This window comes from Labrus bergylta, chromosome 23, assembly GCF_963930695.1.
Source record: "Labrus bergylta chromosome 23, fLabBer1.1, whole genome shotgun sequence".
NCBI lineage: Eukaryota > Metazoa > Chordata > Actinopteri > Labriformes > Labridae > Labrus > Labrus bergylta.
The window spans coordinates 18,953,421-18,975,859 of NC_089217.1; the positions used below are offsets into that span (position 1 = coordinate 18,953,421).

The following is a 22,439-nucleotide window of genomic DNA, read 5'->3' on the forward strand; positions in this document are numbered from 1 at the left end:
CGTAGCTTTGATACGATTCTGGCAACTTGTGAGCAAATAAAACTAAAGAAATATCGCTCCTTCGATCTCTCTTGAAAACCTGCATTCTGTGTCACCTCTCTCAGGTGTTCAGCCTGTTTGCTGATGTGATGTATTACCAGCGTAATGCAGGAGCAGCTCGTGCGCTCGGCCACTCGTCTTTTTGATGATACTCCCTGCTGAGAAGATAGTTCAAAGTGCCCCGTTTAATTCATTTTCGTATCATGACATCAACCTTTACGTTGCTCATTATGCAAAGGTTTTTAATCAAATTCGGGAAAATAAGTATTACAAATATTGAATTTATACGGATACGGCCCGCAGTTCGTTTGTTTGACATCCTGCTCTAAGAAGTGGAGCAAGTTTAATTTAGATAAATGAAACTGAAAGAAAAAACAAATCCAAGTAGCTACAGTATCTGCATTCACCTGACTTTTAAAACAGAGCAGATTTGTATTTTCTCATGTTAATGCAATATGCTTCCATGTGTTTTTCACTGTTATTGGACGCTTTCTTTACCTTTAAAAACAGTGCAGGCAGAGGTTTGACTTCCTTAATGCTCAGTTTGAGCAGAAATATAACCTTGTAGCCTCATGAGGATTAATCATCATTTCAAAGTTAAAAACAGGTCGAATGACTGATCATATCGGTTGCCTGAGACAATTGATTTAAAAATGAACTGTCACTTCTTTCATTTAGAGCTCTTTGATTGACTTTATTAGTCACTCTGTAGATTCCCTTTAAATTCATGAATTATAAATAAATGACCCTCTTACACCTGCGTGTTTAAAGCAGACTCACCTCCAAACAGATGGGCTGTAGTCCAGGGAGTAGCCTAATGGACAGGAGATGTTGCTCTGCAGTGTTGAAAATCATGCGACAGTGGTTGTTTGTTGTAGGTTATAATATCTATGAGATCAATCAGGATGTGGTGCAGGGGGAGAGGAAGTGAGCCGAGGGTAAAAGAACGGAAATAAGCAGTGTAACAGATGTGATCAGGGGAGTGAAGAAAACCAGACTTTGACTGTTTTCTAGCTTTTATTTCCTGCAGAAGACCAAAGAACATTCAATGTGCCTTTTGGACATTTGTTTTCTGCACCTCTGCTCCCTCAGCAATGCAAAACGGCACTCAAAACAAATTTATATTACATAGAAATATATTACAATCATCATTTCAATATTTTAACTATATGTAAATATTTATAACCAAGAGCTGCTACAAATGGCTGAAAAACTTCGGTTTTACAGTGTATATTAACAATAAATCTCATTAAAAAAACATGAGAAACAGTATACCAAATGGTAAAACAGTGACACCTAGTGGACAAAATAAACGACAACATGCGGCTGTAAAACAAAAAGGAAAGTATGAAAATACAAGGAAAAACATACCTGCAGAATATGTAGGATATTACACAATTCGCGCCAAAACCGCTACATTAAAACAGTCTCCAAAGTGATATAAAACTCTCAAAACCTAAACAAAATGACTGATTAACATCGTATTACTATCAGTTTATAAAATAAACTGAACATTACAACTTAAATCACTTATTATCCACAGTAAATAAGATAATGATGCAGCAACGTTTTTACATACAACTTACCCTCAGCAATACAAAACGACACTGTGAGGGACAGACGGAAGGAGCTACGGAAACCCAGGAGGTACAGAAGCCGCAAAGTGCCAAAAAGGTAATTCTCAAAGGAAACATAAATTTGATAAAATAACAGTAAATATACATAACTCGTTAAGATAAAATTCACAAATACTTAACAGAAATAAATTATAAATGAAATCTCAAGTATAAATTGTAAACTGTACTCAAAAATAAAGTGCATTTTAACTCCGTTACACCAGAGAAAACTTTTCTGCAGCTGCGAGAGTTAACATACGTGTAATAGACACGTTGGTCCACTAGAGGATGCGTGTCAGTGTCACGCATTGCCTGTCTTCAGCGTCAAATGTTCACGCCTGTGATCTGTGCCATACCAGCAGGGGGCGATAATTTACTCAATGTCAACATCCTTCGCGGACAAAAGAGAAGCTTTTCAGTGTATTCCAAACCTCCTTCCTGTCAGGTAAGAGAAATTACCCGGGATTAATATTTATTATTAACTTATTATTAACCTAAGTTTGAAATATTTGAGGTTGCCTATGACTGTTTTTTTATGCTAAATACATGTCGTGTGGTGGTAGAGAGCCAAGGTTATTAACATGAGAGGAAATTGAAGTAGTAACGTAATGAAAATGCATTTAGCAATAGCATTTAGCTGCCCAGCTAGTTTAAAGACTATCTCTACTTTAACGTTTTCTCAAATTAAACCTGATAAAGTTGGGCTAATATTATATCTAGCTAAGGTGGAAGTAGTATATCCCCCAGTACTAGATAGATCAGTATTTGGACCTGTTTCTGTGTAAACAGTGATCGTGTTAACTGGCGGTGTTACGGTGTGACCAGTGACCGTGTCATCTGATGGCTTACAGCCTAAAGTGCTCTTCGCGGTAACCGCAGCTGATAAACACGAAAGGTGTCCACGTAAATGCCTAAAAATGCACTCTTTAGATACGTCTGTAAATGAATGATTTAACAAAAGAGGCTCTATCCGTTTCTATTCCGTTGTGAGCAGGACACCAACAGACGCGTTCGGCTGAAAGTCTCCAGTTAACGCGGTCACTATTTGCACCGTAACACCTGCCAGGCCATTTCTGTTTTAGCTTTTTATCTTTTGTATACAAAGGGGCTATTTAATAAATCCTAACTTTTGTCAGGGGAGGTATTTTATCTATGGTCAGTATGGGAGGACTATTGAATAACTGGTTATATCAGTAAATGACATCGATGATTCTGACATGTTTCTCCAGATTAGTAACCTACGGCTTCTATATATCCCAACATTAGACTACTACATAATAGACTTTGCTTTAAATCAGCATAGCTTAGTTGGCATGCTCCTAACATGACAGCCAGTGGGAGCTGTATTTTCATTGGCTTCTATTTGTGATGTGGCTTTGATTTGATCTTGTTGACCAGTTTAGTAGTTTATTCCCTATTTTGGTAACATTCATGCAGTTTACATGCTAAATGTGACTGAATACAGGTCCTTTAGGAAGTTGTTTTCATTACATGTCACACTTATCTTGCCAATGACGTTACAGCTCAGGATTTTATCATTTGAGAAATCCTGGAAATGTTGCTGTGGATGAAATAACCTTTTTTTTGTTCTTCTTGTCCTACAGACTCAGTCCATCCCTGTACCCTTATCACCTGTCCATACCCCTTTATTACCTCAAACCAACAGCTCTTTTAAGATCCATTACACCCACTGCTACAGCACCACACACAGACACACATTTACACATATACCCTCAGAAACAAACATATTTACTCCCACACACACTCATCCATTTTCACTCTTACTTATCACTCAATCACCCATATTGACAAAAACTATCTCTCTCTGTCTGTGTGTCTCTCTCTCTCTCTCTCTGTCTCTGTCTGTCTCTCTCTCTCTCTCTGTCTCTGTCTCTCTCTCTCTCTCTCTCTGTCTCTCTCTCTCTCTCTCTCTGTCTGTGTGTCTGTCTCTGTCTCTCTCTGTCTGTGTGTCTGTCTCTGTCTCTGTCTCTGTCTCTCTCTCTCTCTGTCTCTCTCTCTGTCTCTCTGTCTCTCTCTCTGTCTTTCTCTCTCTCTCTCTCTGGTGCATGCTGGGAGTGAGTGGTGTGGAGTGAGACGCTGAGCGAGTGGTTTTCGTGTTTTTTTTTCTTTAGTAATTTGATTTAATTTAATGTAGTTTATTGGTTGTAGGTTCACTTTAAGTTAATAGTTAGTGTGTGTTTGTGTTTGTGTTTTTTCTTTTTCTCTCCTGCCGGTGTCTCGCCGGTCGGCGTCTTCAGACGTCATGGTAAATGGAGTCACCTTCGGCCACCTCACGAGAAAGCATGGCATTAAAATTAATGCCAGCTTTCCGTGCAGCGTGGAGGAGATTGGGCTTGCGGTGGGAGAAAAGGTCGGGCACGGCAGCGTGAGGTCGGCCGCTTGGATGAACAGCGCCGTGGTCATCTTCCTGGATCAGGTGGAGAAGGTGAACCGAGTCGTTGAGACAGGCATCACGGTGAACGAAATGTTTGTACAGGTGGCTCCACTGACACAGCCTTCCACCAGAGTCATCCTGTCCAATGTCCCTCCGTTCATAACCGACGAGTTTCTTAGCAGAGAGCTCTCCAGACATGGGAAGGTGGTGTCCCCCATAAAAAAGATTCTGTCTGGATGTAGATCTCAGCTGCTGAAACACGTGGTGTCTCACCGTAGACAACTGTTTATGATACTTAACCTCAACCTCCGCTTCCATGTTAAAGTAGATGATTATGACTACGTGATATTTGCCACCTCGTCGGCTATGAAATGTTTTGGTTGTGGTGAGGAGGGACACACCGTGAAGGCCTGTCCGAGACAAGGGGATCCGGCTCCGCCTGGCCGTGGGGTGACGCCCGGCCCTGTGGCGGGGCTTTCCGCTGCTCCGCCGGTTGCAGCGGAGCGGCGGGAGGCCCGGACCGCGGCATCTGAGTGGCCGATAGCGGCACCGCGGAGCGCGCCGCGCCTCGCCGCTGCTGTGTCTGACCTGGAGCACGGGGTGGTGAGTATGAATGATGTGCACGGTGTGGGTGAAAACAATCAGGGAAGTGAAGGAGAGGTTTTGGGTGATGTGGTGGAAAGTGAGGTGGGTGAAGAAAAGGGGGAAGAAACAGCTGGAAAAAGTGTGAGTGAAGTGCAGATAAATAAAGCAAGTGGGGTCAGTGAAACGCAGGAGGGTATGTCAGAGGAGGAAGATGAAACACAGGCAGAGGAGGCAGGTGGGGGGAACAGTAAACTTACATGGGGGGAACAGGTGGAAGAGGCTGAGATGGAGGAGGAGGAAGAGGAGGCAGTGAGGGTCAAATCTGCTTCTAAACGCAGAAGGAAAACTAGAGGCACAAAGTATGAGGCAAAGAATAGCAAAGTGGAGGAGGAGGACAGACAGACAGTAAGGGGACAGGGACAGACAGAGGAAAGTGATGACTGTGTCTCTGACAGCAGTGATATATCTGGATTTAAAATAAGTAACAGTCAACAGAAAAAACTTTACTCTGCAGAAATGATTCAGTCGTTTTTAACAAAAACCAAAAATGCTAAAGGTGTTAAAGTTGAAGAGCATTTCCCAGTTTTAAGTTTGTTTTATACCTCGGCCAGACTCCACATGAACCAAAAGGAGGAGTCTGGCATCACTAACAAGGAGGTTTTTAGATTAAAAAAACTTGTGTATAAAGTTAGAAAACAACTGAACAATGATGACGGGAAGAGCTCCAATGTGTGTTTTAATTAATTTATTGATTTTTATTTCTGTTCTTCATTTCTCACTTATGGATAATTTTAGAGTGGGAAGTTTGAATATAAATGGAGCCAGAGAGTCAAAAAAAAGAGCAGCTATATATGAAACGGCCAAAATGAAACATATTGATGTTTTTTATTTCCAGGAGACACATAGTGATAGCACCAATGAGGCAGACTGGAGGAGAGAGTGGGAGGGGGAAGTCATTTTAAGTCACAACACTTCTCTTAGTGGAGGAGTTGGCTTTCTCCTCTCCAAGTCTTTCACTCCGGTTTCACTGGAGGTCGAGCATTTTATTGAGGGGAGGTTGCTTTTAATTAAAGCACGGTTCGACCTTTTTACTGCAGTTTTTATCAATGTGTATGCTCCAACAATCGGTGCAGAGAGGAAGCTGTTTTTACAAAAAGGTAACAATATTTTAAATGGCTGTGCCTCGGAGGATTTTTTATTCTTGGGTGGGGATTTTAACTGTACAGAAAATGCATCTTTAGATCGCAACCATGCAGAGCCACATCCAGTTTCCCAACATGTTCTGAGGCAGCTGGTCTATTCTCATGGCCTGGTGGACGTGTGGAGAAGGATGCATGCAGACTGCCGACAGTACACATGGTCCCACCTCAGAGAGAGTAGGATCTCCTCAGCTAGACTAGACCGTATTTATTGTTTTAAGCATCATTTTAATATTTTTAAAATGTGCAGTATTGTTCCTGCTGGTTTTACTGACCATTCTTTACTCTTGTGTAATGTTTTTATTCAAAACATTTTACCTAAAAGTGCTTATTGGCATTTTAATTCAGTCTTAACATTTGATAAACATTTTAAAGAGGTTCTTATTTATTTCTGGGATGTTTTTAGACAGAGGAAGGGTGAGTTTAACAGTCTTAGGCAGTGGTGGGACCATGGTAAGACTGAGATTAAACTTTTATGTCAACAGGACACCCTCAATGTCACCAGAGACATCACCAGATCTATGAAAGACCTGGAGACTGATATAGTGGAACTAGAAAGATTGAGCGAGTCCACAGCAAATCGAGGATATATTGAAATCCTCAAAGTCAAAAAGCTAGCTTTAGCCGACCTGTTGGATGTTAAAGTACAGGGTGCACTGGTCAGGTCCCGGTTTCAAGCCATCACGGAGATGGATGCTTCCTCTAGTTTCTTCTTCGGCCTGGAGAAGAGGAGTGGGCAGAGGAGGGTAATCCACTCACTTTTAGCAGACACAGGCAAACATTGACAGAGCCAACCAGATAAGAAGGCGAGCTGTGAGTTTTACTCAGCACTCTACTCAAGTGAGTATGAGGAGGAGGAAGCTCTGATGGAGGAGTTCTGTAATGGACTGCCTCAGGTCTCTGAGGAGACCAACACACAGCTCAACGGGCCGTTACAGATGCAGGAACTGAAGGCCGCTCTGCAGGGCATGCAAGGGCGGCGGGCTCCCGGCATAGACGGCCTGAGTGTGGAATTTTTACAAAGTCTTCTGGGACATCTTTGCAGAAGATCTTTTAGATGTTTTTAATGAAAGTCTGGCCTCTGGCTCAATGCCCATGTCCTGCAGGAGAGCCGTAATCACCTTGCTCCCGAAAAAAGGTAACCTGCAGGACATCAAAAACTGGCGCCCTGTGTCTTTGCTGTGTGTGGATTACAAGCTTCTGTCCAAACTCTTTGCCTCCAGGCTGGGGAAGGCTATGGAGCAGGTCATCCACCGGGACCAGACCTACTGTGTGCCCGGCAGGTCCATGGTGGACAATGTCCACCTCATTCGTGATGTTTTGGACGTCTCCAGCTCATCGGGCTGTAACACTGGTCTGATTTCTCTAGACCAGGAAAAGGCATTTGACCGCGTTGAACACAACTTCCTCTGGAAAGTTATGGAGAAGTTTGGGTTCAGCGCTGGTTTCATAGCCAAGATCAAAGTGTTGTACAGTGGGGTGAGAGTGTGCTGAAGTTTAACAGCGGTCTGTGTGCTCCTTTCAGGATGTGTAGAGGCGTCAGGCAGGGCTGTGCTCTGTCCGGCATGCTTTACACACTCTCCCTGGAAGCCCTCCTTAACAATATACGCTACCACTTACAGGGCTTGGTTTTACCTGGTTTTAATAGCAACATTGTCTTAAGTGCATATGCAGATGACATTGTTGTTTTTATTAAAGACCAGAGGGATGCAGATATTTTAACCAACATTATAAAACGTTTTAGCGTAACATCGGCAGCGAGGGTGAATTGGATAAAAAGCGAAGCCCTCGCTGTCGGTGAGTGGCGTGACGGTCTCCCAGTTCTTCCCCAGAGCTTGGCCTGGAGAACAGATGGTTTTAAGTACCTGGGGGTTTTCCTCGGGAAAGAACACATAGTCCAGAAGAACTGGGAGAGCGTCACAGAAAAAATTGAGGGGAAACTTTCCAAGTGGAAATGGCTGCTCCCTCAAATGTCTTTTAAAGGTAGAGTATTGGTTTTAAACAACCTTGTAGCATCCCAACTGTGGCACCGTTTAACCCTGTGTAGACCCCCCTTCAGGCTTACTAGCCCAGTTACAAAAGAAAATGGTAGATTTTTTTTGGGATGGTCTACACTGGGTGCCACAAGGGGTGCTGTTTTTAACCAGGGAGGAGGGGGGACAGGGCCTCGTCCACCTGGCCAGCCGGACAGCCACCTTCAGACTACAGTTCTTACAAAAATATCTGACAGGTCCGGCTGATCTAGTGTGGAGAGATGTGGCCAGCTGCATTCTCAGACGTGCTGATTTCCTGGGGCTGGATGCTGCTCTGTTTTTAATTGATTCTAAACTTTTAAAATTAAGTGGGCTGCCTCCGTTTTATCAGGGTGTTTTTAAGTCTTGGGCCCTTTTTAACTGTAAAAGGTGCCCGAAGTCTGACTCTCTGTACTGGTTGTTGAGAGAGCCATTGATTCACAGGGCCAAGCTGGACATCAGCAGCAGCGTCACCCCCGGCCTGACGGTGGCGCTGCTCAAAACCAAGACCCTGTGCCTGCAGCAGCTGGTGGATGCAGTGGGGCCGGCGCTGGGTGATGCTCGGGCCCTGGGCTCTCTTCTGGGCCTGCACTCTGTCCGGGTGGCGCCAGAAGCTTTCGGGGAAAGAGAGGAGCCTCCTCATGGACTATGGGAAAAGAAAGGCCAGACCGGTCCCTGCAGACCCCTTCCCTGACGTCTTCCTGAGCCCAGGCCTGGGGGAGCTCACCGGCCCCCTGCTGGCTATAGCACACCCAGAAAAGCTGACAATAAACAAAGCTGACAAAAAAAACCTGGTACATGAACTGTGTGAAGGCGATCCACAAGGCCGGACTGTGCAACCGCCCCCCCACTGTGTGGTCAAACAGGCTGGGAGCAAATGGAGCCAGCCCACAGTGGAGGATTTTATATAAACCTCCCCTCAAAAAACGGACTGCCGACCTCCAGTGGAGGATTTTACATGGTGCTATTGCCTCCAATGCTTTTCTTTCTGTTCTTAACCCTGCTGTTCTTAACACCTGTCCTTTTTGTTGCCTTCCAGAGACTGAATGTTTTTATGAGTGTAAGAGGCTCACAAGCTTCTTCTCTCTTTTAACATTGGTTTTTACTTTTTTTGATGTGGTTTTTACTGAGAGGGTTTTTATTATGGGAGCTGCCTACAAAAAAGAACAAAAAAGAGAAGTGGCAGCTCCTTAACTACCATTCAGGTGAGGTAAAAATGGGTATTTACATCAGCAGAAAAAACAGAGTGGAGAACAGAGAAGGGCAGGAGGCCAAAGCAGTGTGGCTGATAAACATTAGAGCAAGACTCTGGCTAGATTTTAGATTTAATAAACACATTGGAGACTTGGACGCTTTTAAAACAGCGCTGGTGTTTTAATGACATAATTTGTTCAGTTGTTAATGAAGAATTGGTTTTTGCACAAGTTTTTATCAGATAAATTATTTTTTTTTAAACATACTCGGATTTTAATGCATTAGCACTTTGTTGAACAGTTGAACTGTGAAAACTAAATTTATGTAAATAAAGTGTTTTGCAAAAATCAAAAAAAATCTCTCTCTCTCTCTCTGTCTCTCTCTCTCTGTCTCTCTGTCTCTCTCTCTCTGTCTCCCTCTCTCTGTCTCTCTCTCTCTCTTCTCTCTCTGTCTCTCTCTCTCTCTCTCTGTCTCTCTCTCTCTCTCTCTCTCTGTCTCTGTCTCTCTCTCTCTCTCTCTCTCTGTCTCTCTCTCTCTCTCTCTCTCTCTCTCTGTCTCTCTCTCAGTCTCTCTCTCTCTCTCTCCTCTCATCTCTCTCTCTCTCTCTGTCTGTCTCTCTCTCTCTGTCTCTCTCTCTGTCTCTCTCTCTCTCTCTCGCTCTCTCCTCTCTCTCTGTCTGTCTCTCTCTCTCTCTCTCTCTCTCTCTCTCTCTCTCTCTCTGTCTCTCTCTCAGTCTCTCTCTCTCTCTCTCGCTCTCTCTCTCTCTCTGTCTGTCTCTCTCTCTCTGTCTCTCTCTCTGTCTCTCTCTCTCTCTCTCGCTCTCTCTCTCTCTCTGTCTGTCTCTCTCTCTCTCTCTCTGTCTCTCTCTCTGTCTCTCTCTCTCTCTCTCGCTCTCTCTCAGGGGGCGTTAGTCCGATCACGTTTTCAAAATATCTCTGAAATGGATGCTCCATCCAAGTTTTTCTTCAATCTAGAAAAGAAAAATGGTCAGAATCGACTCATCCACTGTATCAGATCTGCTGATGGAAGAGATCTCACTGACTCAGCTGAAATCAGGAAAAGAGCTGTGGACTTCTTCTCAAACCTCTACAACAGTGAGTACAGAGAGAACGTGCTGATGTCAGAGCAGTTTTTGTCTGACTTACCAAAGTTATCAGAAGGGGATAATGCAGAACTGTCACGCCCACTCACACTGCAAGAGCTACAGGAGGCGCTGATGAGTATGGAAAACGGCAAAGCTCCAGGAATAGATGGTCTCCCTGTAGACTTTTACAAATGTTTTTGGTCTACTTTGGGAGACGATTTGTTAGAGGTCATAAATGACAGTGTGTCTGGAGGGAAACTACCTGTGAGCTGTCGAAGAGCGGTCCTCACTCTCCTGCCTAAAAAAGGTGACCTTTGTGAAATAAAGAACTGGAGGCCAGTAAGTCTGCTTTGTGCAGATTATAAAATCTTTTCCAAAGTGTTGGCCAATAGAAGAAAAGTGATGGAGCAAGTAATACATGTTGATCAGTCATACTGCATCCCTGGCAGATCAATTAGGGACAATATATCCCTCATTAGAGATTATTTGGAAATCTCTAGCTCGTTAGATGTTAAGTTTGGTCTGATTTCTCTTGACCAAGAGAAGGCATTTGATCGGGTGGAGCATTAGTATTTGTGGAACATCTTTGAGGCTTTTGGTTTCTCCCCCAGTTTCATTGCCTTGATGAAAACTCTGTATTGTGACATTGAAAGTGTATTGAAGGTTAATGGTGGTTTAAGCGCTCCTTTTAATATCAATAGAGGGATTCGGCAGGGCTGTGCAATGTCTGGCATGCTTTATTCTATAGCCATTGAACCCATGTTGTGTCAGATAAGAAAACAGTTAACAGGGTTTAAATTAAAGGAGAATCTTATACCCATGCATCTGTCAGCATATGCAGATGACATCATGGTTGCTGTAACAGATAATAGTGATGTCAAAAAGCTTATTCACATCACAGAGTGCTTTGGGGAAATTTCCTCCTCAAAAGTAAACTGGGGTAAAAGTACAGCCTTGTTAGTAGGAAAATGGCGAGGGAATGAACCAAGGTTACCTGATGGGTTTAAATGGGTGACGCATGGCATCAAGTATCTAGGTGTTTTTTTAGGATGTCAGTCTGAGGTTCAGAAAAACTGGGAGGGTGTGATTGAGAAAATGGAGGGCAAATTAAAGAAATGGCAGTGGCTTTTACCACGAATGTCCTATAGGGGGCGCACACTTATTATTAACAATCTAGTGGCCTCCACCCTGTGGCATCGCCTGTCAGTGCTAGAACCCCCAGTAAACCTGTTAATGAAACTCCAGAGTATCATAGTAAACTTCTTTTGGGATAGATTACACTGGGTACCACAGAGTGTTTTATTTTTGCCTAAAGAGGAAGGAGGACAGGGATTGGTTCATCTGGCAAGTAGGAAGGCAGCTTTTAGACTGCAGGTCCTACAAAGCTTTCTTTATGGACCTCTAAATTTACCCTGGAGACACGTGGCTGAGTTTATCTTTGGTCTTGTTGGTCATTTAGGATTTGGAAGAAACATGTTTCTTATGAACTGTGCAGAGTTGAATCTGAGTTGTTTGCCATCATTTTATGTGAGTGTTATTAAAATGTGGGGGCTGTTGGAAACTGGGCGTCTGGGTTCAAACACATCCTTGCATTGGCTGTTGAAGGAACCCATACTGAAGGGCTCTCGGTTGGGCACTTCATTGGAAGAGGCGCTGATGACATCTGGAACTCTGACAAATAAAGGAATAACTACAGTCCAACATCTCTTAGAACTGGCTGGAGCTAATTTGGATAATGCTGTAACCGTGGCGAGGAGACTGGAGGTCAGATCGATTCGAGTGGTCGGGCTGATGCTGGAGAAATTCAGAAAGGCGCTGTCAGAAGAGGACAGAGTTCTCCTACAGAAATGGTTTAACGGACAACTGAAACCTGAGGATTGTGACTGTTTTCCCAGGATGTGTGTGAGGTCAAAGTCTGAAGGACTGGGCCCTCTGGAAGAGAGCAGTAAGGTTTGGATGCCTTTGGACTCTGTGAATGGGAAAACACTTTATCAGGGATGTGTCAAGGGGTTAAATAAAGAGAAACTTAAAGATAGAGCAGACACACCATGGAGAAAGTATTTCAAAGTAAAATCTGAGGTCAAACCTGCATGGAGCATGCTCTACAAACCACCGTTAACAAAATGTACTGCTGATTTACAATGGCGTATTTTACATGGAATTGTGGCTGTTAATGCTTTTGTTTCTGTGTTGAATCCTGCTGTCTCAGATAATTGCCCCTTTTGCTCTGAACGAGAGACAATTTTTCATTGTTTTTTACAGTGTTCTAGATTGAGATCTCTTTTTGGGATACTGAATACTCTCGTAATGTCCTATGGAGAACATTTTACTGACCTCATGTTCATTTTTGGTTTCTCTTACAGTAAAAAAAAGAAGAAAAAAGGTCGGCTGCTGAATTTCCTTTTTGGTCAAGCAAAGTTGGCAGTTTATCTCAGTAGAAAAGAAAGAATGGAAAGAGGACAGAGATGTGATTGTGTAGTGGTGTTTCGGAACCTTGTTAAATCTCGAATATTGTTGGAACACAAGTATTATTTTAAAATGGAAGAGCTGGATGTTTTTGAAAAAATATGGGACGATGATGGTGTACTCTTTTCTTTGAAAGACTCTGAAATCATATTTGCAGATGTTTTCATATAAATCCATATTTTTGTGACATATTGTAGTTTGTGACAGTATCCCAACAATGGGAATGTAAATACATTTTTATCTGAATAAATGAAGTTTTAAAAACTCAAAACTCTCTGTCTCTCTCTCTCTCTCTCTGTCTCTCTCTCTGTCTCCCGCTCTCTCTGTCTCTCTGTCTCTCTCCCTCTCTCTCTTTCTGTCTCTCTGTCTCCCGCTCTCTCTGTCTCTCTGTCTCCCTCTCTCTCTGTCTCTCTCTCTCTCTCTCTCTGTCTCTCTGTCTCCCGCTCTCTCTGTCTCTCTGTCTCTCTCCCTCTCTCTCTTTCTGTCTCTCTGTCTCCCGCTCTCTCTGTCTCTCTGTCTCCCTCTCTCTCTGTCTCTCTCCCTCTCTCTCTTTCTGTCTCTCTGTCTCTCTCTCTCTGTCTCTCTCTCTCTCTCTCTCTCTCTGTCTCTCTGTCTCCCTCTCTCTCTGTCTCTCTCTCTCTCTCTCTCTCTCTCTCTCTCTCTCTCTCTCTCTCTCTCTCTGTCTCCCGCTCTCTCTGTCTGTCTCTCTCTCTCTCTCTCTGTCTCTCTCTCTCTCTCTCTCTCTCTCTCTGTCTCCCTCTCTCTCTCTGTCTCTCTCTGTCTCTCGCTCTCTGAGTATTTCTCCTCTTGATCTACCTCTCCCCCTGGTTGATCGTCTTGAAGATCAACTTGTGGTCTTCAAGTAGTTCTCTCAATTATTTTATTCATTTTTTGTCCTCATTCCCTTACTGTACAAAAACAATGATTCATTAGAAAAAGCACAGTTCTCATCAGTTTAGGAAGGTTGGGTGTCAAATGCACAGCAAAATTGAATGATAAAAAGAACTGCCATTGGAAAAAGAAAAGGGAATCGCTGAACATATCACTCTCTTGAGGGTCTCCAGATGAAAAGGGAGGGTGGTTTTTCTGTTATTTGAGTCATGATCTTGTAGAAGTAATAGAGAAAATGGTATTTATTTTTTGTTAAGCTAAGATTTCACATAATTCAAATTTTTTCACTAAGGGCCAAAAAATGAAGCAAGTGGAGTGGCAGCCATGCACACTCTGGTATGTATGACTTTTCATTAGTTACACATAGCTGCGTACCCACATAATATTATAAATTATAGTAAGAGTTTTTTTGTATGCAAGTCAAAGTTTGTTTGAACTGTGTTGCCATTTAAGAGGTGCTTAGTCTAACTCACCAGATGAAAAGAGTCAGGCCAACTTCAATACAGATTCTACAAGTCTCTAGAAGTGTCCTGGGTGATGGAACACCATTAATCTAAAATATAATCTCTCATTTGGTGTTTAGACGATGGCTGTGATAAACCAGTACCTGCCTACAGTAGCTCCTGTCTTTGCCTCTTCGTACTTCAATAGCTACGCACGTACGCATAGAACTTAAGTTAAATCCAGTAAATACTAGTTTACTAGTTTGCAGGGCTTTAAAGAAATCTGCCTGCCAGACACAAGGCCGAACTATGAATGAATCCTCCCCCAATACGAGACAGTGAGAAACGGCCACACCGCCGGTGTGCAGACCACTGCCTGAGAGGAAAGAGACGAGCTGAAGAATAACTTCAATAATTAAGATTCAATGAAACAATCTTCAACTGGGACTTTTTTAAAGGGAAGATATTGATATATCCCACTAAAAGATCAGTTTCTTAGCTCTATTTTGATGTACTTTGAGGAGGTTTAACTGAATAAAGCCACAGTCTTAGTGAATGGATGCAGAGGAAGACCAAAAAAAACTGACACCTTCCCTGAAAAGAGAGCAGAACTTCACCAAAGAATGTGAACACTATGCTGTTCTTGAAGAACATCAAACCTAATGAAGCAATTTAAAATAAAAAGAGTGGTAAAATGAGTGGTCCAATTAAATTCTGACTGGTGTGTTCTTGTTTACTTAACCTGGTGTTAGAATTCATATTTGATTTAGTTGACATAGTTAATTATCAAGAAAGTAGTTTAATCTATCTACCATGTTTTTCCACGTTGTTAGTGAACCCATTATCTCTTTTTCTGTCCCCCCCCCCCACACACACACCCAAATGGAAAACAAAAACCCACCAAGTATGAACTGAAATGTGGCTACGAATTGAGGTCTAGACTAAACTATGCTTCAAATGAGCACTATGCTAACTATGCTTAACTAAGTCTCCATTTTCAGAGGAACAGTGTATTTACAGTCTTTACTGTACATGACGGCAGAGAAGGTGCAGTTTTCAAACGTTTGCACTCTGGAACCCGTTTGCCCGTTTGCCATTGTCGTGTAAACGGACAGCTAAACCATGACAGTGGAAAATTGCATCACATCTGGTGTACATGTTCACATACTGTGTTATAAAATAAGATACTCCTTTATTCATCCCACAACCGAGAAATGTACAGTGTACTGTTGTAGGTAAATTTACAGTTATAATAACATGTGGACCTCACTTAACTTTTTTTCTATCAGTGAAGACATCTGCACAGACATATTGCAGTAAATTAAAGCTCTCAAACTATAACAGGTACTGAATAGTTGGGTACATGGATTAGGCACCTACATTAACCAAAACCCAAACTGTACACAGTAAAAATGCAGGGATCCACCTAGTGTTTTTATACATTTTTGTTGATCTGTTTTTTTTTCACATCCAGTAATAAAAATGTACTTTAATGCAGCCACTGCAAAACAGCGACCTTAGTCTCCATGTGTGTTTTAATGTGTCTACAGTATTTCTTCTTAACTAACATCTCAACTCATCTTCCTTTGTGTTACAGTGGAAGTGGCCATTGGAGTGGGTAGCGGATGAAGACACGTGCTGATTCTTCAGTTTTATTAAGTGCCCAAGATTCTGGAGCTGTCACTGTTTACCAAAAGACTGCTTCTTGTGCCCCTCAATTGCAGATTGTGACTATGTTTTATTTTGGCAGATGTTTATGAAAATAGCACTTAAGTACTCTGTTTACACTCCAGTCATTGACGATTAAATCGATGTTCTTTTTTTTTTTTTTTTACTTTGTTATGAAGTCATTTATTCTTTAAGATCATACACTATACTCAAGTTCATTACCTCAACATCCAAGATAATAAAATGATTCAGGAATTTGACTAATCTATGTATAGCAAAACTATAAATCTGAATGCACATTCTGTAATTCACTCAGTGTTTAATATCAGATCATACCACTTACTCATACACATTTATAAAGCACATATTTTAGCTACACTCTCCATCTATATTATTCAATGGAATACAGCATTGATTTCAAAATACCAAACCAACTTCACAACACTATTTTCCTAACAGTTAGAATGGGCTTAAGTGGGAGGTTCAAATGAACAGGTAAACTATCACCATGGGCATCTGGTCAGAATGAAGAGATCCAACAAGGAAACTTCAAGGAACCAACAAAAGTTTGTTTATTTATCAAAGCAATTCAGTTTAATAAAGGGGACTAACAAACACATAGGATGTTTGAAATGTATGAAATACAATAAACTGAATATTAAACAATAGATTATGACAAATTAGATGAACTCTTCTATAAGGATAAAAAAGTACTAAGGATAAATTAATATTAATAAAGACCAATGGTGTAGTGCAGGGTATACGCAGGTATATGGAGTATACCCACTTATTTTTCAGTAATCACAGAGTATACCCACTTCTAAATCTCCTCTGATTCACACCACTGATTGAGTGACCATATTCAGTAGTTTGCTACAATTATTTCCTAGGATGGTGAAGGGATGACCCTCCCTACTCTGTCTGATTGACTAGTACGTACTAACTGAATGTGCATGAATAGTCTCACATGTCACTGTTTACAACAAAGGCCGTTTTCCCTCTGCTGGACGGGTAGCCTGAAAAAAAACATTTTGAGGGGAAAATTAAGAGTATTCCCACTTTTTCAGTCACCACTACACTACTAGGGATAGGAGAAAAGCACCTTCTAATCCTGAAATGCCAAAAAGGAAGTGCAGTCTTTAAATAAGGAGTGGTCAGGTAAATGAATGTAGGCTAAAAAGGACTGACAGGGTGCAAACAACATCAACAACAAATCGATGGTGAGGAAAGGAGAAATGAAGTGAGGAAAATGAGGTGAGGTAGGTGAACAAGGTTAGTGATTAAAGGTAACTGATATTTACTACTACAACAAGAGAAAGAATAATACACGTATATTCAATGTAATAAAAGGAACGTGTGTATAATGTGTTTGAGTAATCACTTCATTTTAAAATGTGAACTTTAGCAAGGTCTACCAATCAAATTGTTAACTTTTGGCCAATGAAAAGCTTTTATGAAGACATTTATGTTACTATAGATAAATATAGACATTATAAACTCAATAGAAATAAGAGACTAAATAAGAACAAACAGTAAAATGAGGATTATAAAAGGAAACAGTCAATGCTCACAGACTTGCTTCAGTTTCAGCCACTGTTTTACTTGTTGTTTTACTTACTCTGTCATTTCTTTAATTTCAGATGGAAATGTGTTCCAGAGGTTGTTCCTCTTACTGAGAAAGATAACTTAAGTAGATGATTTCCAGGGGAGGTGATTTGTTACTATCATCGGAAGATGACAAGACTCCAACAACGAGCCCTTCAACCCATATGATGTTATAGGTTGTCTGTCCATACCCTCAAATACGAGACACTAAGAGATTTTTACTTTTTAGCCATAATTCTAAACTAATCACTTCAGGCTGTCCTCCAAGCCTATAGTTCCCCATATTTTATGATATACTTCCACCAAAACAAACAAACAAACAAACAAACAAATAGAAAAAAACAAACAAAACATTTTTTTATGTACTGGGCTTTGAAAGCGCTCTATGAAACATTGACTGTAAGACCCCTTGCCTATGAAATGAGAATATTTAAGTTTTTGGCTTAGAGCTGAATGACATACATTGTTGGAAAGGTCTCATCCTGGAGAGTAACATATGAGAAGATGAGGTTTCTACATGACCCCTGTTTTGAAATAATGAACTTTGAACCTTGAACCAAGGGCATGTTTGAAGGCTTATACCTCAGCAACAAAAGGGGCTACAGACATGGGAATAACTGTTTTAGAGAGGTCTTGGAACAAAGTGTGAGGGTAGTCAGCTCACCAAAACAACAGGGGGAGCTGCTATATATGATTATGATACATTTTAACAAATGTATCAATTATTTTTTAAATATCTGATAACATAGATGTGTTAACCATTCAATTAAACTCCCCTGTGTACCCTCAATTAAATATTTATAACTTCTTATGTAAGGGAAACACTGACATTTGTATAAAAGACTACAATTCCTTAGAGTCAAGTCATACAGCTTGATACTGAACGGCGCCATAATTGTAGTCTTTTCCGTTTCCAGAAAAATGTTGTAACTAGGATTATAAAAGGGTTACAAAAGATATATTCACTGAATATGTCACGGATCACGTGTGACCGAAGTATTTATTGTATAGTACATATATATCTATGTTAAAATAAAGTACATATATCACATAACTTCTGATATTTTTACTGTTATTCTAGAAGCGGTTATTTTGGTCCGTATGTCTTTTGCAAAGCGCGAACAAAATTAGGGGTGTAAAGATGTATATCTACCCACTATATCTAATATTTACAAAAGCCGAATAGGTTTTGTGACATAATCTAGACTATATATGTTTTAAAAAGTGATGGTGCTGCTTTAATTTACACAATTTTGCGATTTTAGTAGAAATCACGTTTTGTTTTGGGAATTCTTCCAGTTTCAACTTTTAATACATAAATATACATATATCTGCTGAATATATCTTATTTAAATTACAGCCGAATTAGCAGTAACATGGAATCTCTGCAAAAATCGGTAAGAGAAACTAAAGTTGATTTCTTATTTCATACAATTTAGACAAATTAGGACTCGAATATGCCGTGGATTACAGCTTCCGCATGACGTCATTGACTCACAGCCAATGGAGAGGCTACACAAGATTTACAGTGTAAATGTACATCGATAGCTATTTTTATGGCGTTTATCTATGAATAGGACAATTCTATACAATCATAAAAAGACTTAAGATTATTCATACATATTCGATTAAATGTATAAAATTGGTAGTCATAAAGCAAATACCATTTGGTTGTAAGCTTACATTTATTGGTTGTGCAGGTTTTTTTTAGCAATATTAAAGAAGATATATGGCTGTAGATTGATTTATTACTCAGTTGATAGAAAAATTTGAAAATGTAATTCTGCACAATTTCAGTCACTTAAATGTTCTGTCCACAAAGGATATACAATGCCATGTGCAATATACATTATCTACTCTAATTTGTCTTCTTTTTTAAAAAGTCTTTCTTGAATGCAAGTTGTTTGTTGTTGTGGATATCTTTATGTTTGTGAAGAGGTGAAGCATTTCTAATTTCATTGTACAGTTGTATACTGACAATAAAAGCTTTTTATTTCTATTACAATCTTATTGAGATACAAAAGACAAGTCCACAATTCCCCATACATATTTTATTTTCAAGACAGAGAAAAAACAAAATAGCACCTCTGCATAAGATATCTACATGCCTTAAACCACATAGTGTTGTCCTTACCTAAAGTACTGGCTCTCTTCTGAGATGTAGACATAAAGCTACAGCCATGTGTAAAAAAAACAAGCGGCACCCTCCTGTATTGGAAAAACGCGACCTATGTGGAAGTGTAAAAGAAATGCAGTTTCTGAGTGTCCGCTTGAGGCTGACTCCATGGAATACAGAAGTCACACAGCCCATACTACCGTATTTTCCGCACTATAAGGCGCACCGGATTATAAGGCGCGACTTCAATGAATGGCCTATTTTAGAACTGTTTTCATATATAGGGCGCACCGGATTATAAGGCGCATAGAACAGAAGACACTGCAGTCAAACGTTTGACTGGGGTTGCGTTATGCATCCACTAGATGGAGCTGTGCTAAAGGGAATGTCAACAAAACAGTCAGATAAAACTTTATTAAGCGTTCTGACAACTCCGTTCACTCCCATGGTAACGATGTTCAAACGTTAATGTGCATATTCACAATATCTCCCAGCCTTGTTCAGTTGTAAACACGTAAAAGAAACACAGTCTGATACCGCTAATTCAAACGTTAGTGCATAACTCAACATTGTTCAGTTACGTATAACACGTAAAGCTCACTTTTTCAGTTCATTCCCCGTCCACGAATCCCTCGAATTCTTCTTCTTCAGTGTCCGAATTCAACAGTTGGGCGAGTACGGCATCCAACATGCCCGGCTCCCTCTCGTCATTATCCGAGTCAGTGTCGCTGAGCGCCGTGTACAACCAGTATGGATCAACCAATTAACCAATTGATCCATATATAAGGCACTCCGGATTATAAGGCGCACTGTCGTTTTTTGAGAAAATTAAAGGCTTTTAAGTGCGCCTTATAGTGCGGAAAATACGGTAAAAAGTCAATTTTAACAGCGGAAATAAACTTCTTTACAATTCATTTACAAATGATTTAGGTCTTATTAGTTAATGTCTTTATCAGCAAATATTCTACAGAGATTGATTTTATTTAATAAGCCACTCATTTTGATTTTATGAAGGATACTAGTTATTAATGACATGACCGATCCGACTGCAAGCGAACACATTTTAGTGGTTTGTAATGAGGCTAAAGACTCGCCTCAGCTGTTTGCCTGTCAGGTTGACCAGTTTGCCAAAGGTAGCATTTCCAATAGGTAGACCGTCATGAATAGGCTACAAAAACAGCTCTTCAGAAACCAATGGGTGACGTAACTCTGGCTTTATAATTCTATTTACAGTCTATGATAATTTAAAAAAACAATAACATCTTCCAATGATACAACACAGCCTCATTTATTCACTCTGAAGAAGCTTACTGAAACCTGCCTGATTTGTATTGTTTTTGTGTAATTGTTCCCGACATTTCAAAATATTTGCTTCAACCCACCAGATGAGAGCCACTCATTCACACTGTTTCCAAATCACTCTCATCAGAACTTTCATGATCTACTTCATTATGGTTCACTAGTATCTCCTCAGGCCCATCCTCCAGAAGAGAAACAGCATTTGCTCCTAATGCCTGGCTGTAACTTGAACAGACAACTTCTACAAGCCTTCTCTGAAGCAGACATAGTAGCCCATGATGCCCCTCTTCAGTGACACTGCCTAGAAAATCATTCCCATCAATGGAATGTTGCCCAGCTAGTCATAAACTTACTTTCATAAAGAACGACAGCTTTAGTTTTAGTGCCAAGGAATTCAGAAGGCAACAATCAATAGTCTCAAAGTGATGATGGACCTTCTGTTTGTACAAATGTTCTCCAATTTGCTATTAAATATGACTGATGTACTTTTTGACAGACCAACTCCTTCCATGTTTCAAGAACAGTTAGGCCCATTCTTCAAGCTATATTTTAATCACCAGACAGACCTTAAACTGGCACCAACATTAACAACCTAACAATAAAATGTCCTTTAGGGAGACGTTTTAAAATGATGGCAAGTCACTTTGTCCAGCCTTCAGCTTCTTTACCACCTCTTTTCTGTCTTTGTTGTCAAAATCAGGCCCAGAATGTAGCTGAGCCAACTCTTTATCCCCACAACATAAAACCAGTGCTCTTCCCCTCCTACTTCATTACCTTGAATCTTCAACTTCCTCATAACATTTGTGAAATACCATGTTCTACAGACAAATGTATCTAAAGTTCTGATATGCTGTAGGAGTGCCATTGTCACTGAAGTTAACTTCACTACATAAAATAATCAGACTAACTGTGTTTGTTCACAAATGGATTTGAGGACCTTCAAGTAGGGAGATACCATTTCTTGCATAATTCGCTCTAGTATAAGTAGGCAGGCCCAACTGGGTACTGCCTGGAAGTATTTCCCCAAATGTACCTAACAAAATAGAAATTAGCAACAGCGATTATAACTAACTCTTGATTTCTTAAAATGAACTGTCTTGGCACCATATTATCTCAACCTGCAAAATATAGTGGGTTTTCACACAGACAGACTATTGACAGGTTTTGGCCGCACATACTTAAATTGAGCTGGAGTTAATTGGAATAAAGGAAATTGACGTTAAAAACTGATTCTATAGTGGTTTTCCCTGTATGGCTCATGATTTTGGACAGCAAATGCAATAGTATAACTTCTGCAGTGGGGGTTGCATGGTGTCATTTTCTTTTAGCAGATATGTAAAGCTAGCTTCTTACCACTGCTTCTACCAGAAGACATTTCTTCTATCATTGTCCTGATGATTTCAGGCCAGCCTTCTGAGGTAGGTGCAGTGCTGTCTCATCTCTCTCATCAAAATGATCTTTTCCTCTTGAAGCCGCACTTTTGACATGAACTCCACCTTCTCCTCAATGATCCGCTCCACATCTGGAACCTGTTCAATGTAGAACTTCATTGTTTCCATGACTTTCTTCTTCTCTTTCCCGGAGTTTCCTTCGTCTAAGGTGCCTAATTTTGTTGCTGTCTATTGACATACAAACAGAAAACACACATGTACAAGCATATGTATGCAGATATCAGAAAACTAAAAGACTACTTCTTAAAACGGAAAAAACAATCAATTAATCAAAATGTAAGAAAATGAAATAACTTGAATATCATAAAAGGCAGGCCTACTTTCTTTTAAATCAAGACATAAGGTATGTGAGCTATAGACTTCTCGATACCAAAAC

The 22,439-nt window shown here is 40.6% G+C and overlaps 1 protein-coding gene and 1 long non-coding RNA gene across 2 annotated transcripts in view; one reads left to right on the top strand and one right to left on the bottom strand.

Moving 5' to 3' along the window:
* Positions 1–886, bottom strand: part of LOC109978303 (NXPE family member 3-like) — a 16,853-nt gene extending 15,967 nt beyond the window's left edge. The window contains exon 1 of the mRNA XM_065951339.1: positions 820–886. The gene's annotated coding sequence lies outside the window, so the exon portion shown is untranslated. The remainder of the gene's footprint in view (positions 1–819) is intronic.
* A 12,432-nt stretch (positions 887–13,318) lies between these two features.
* LOC136177691 (uncharacterized) lies at positions 13,319–16,209 on the top strand. Its single transcript, XR_010665184.1, has 2 exons — positions 13,319–13,817; positions 15,522–16,209. It is a non-coding gene; the product is annotated as an uncharacterized lncRNA (long non-coding RNA).
* The last annotated feature ends 6,230 nt before the right edge of the window (positions 16,210–22,439 follow it).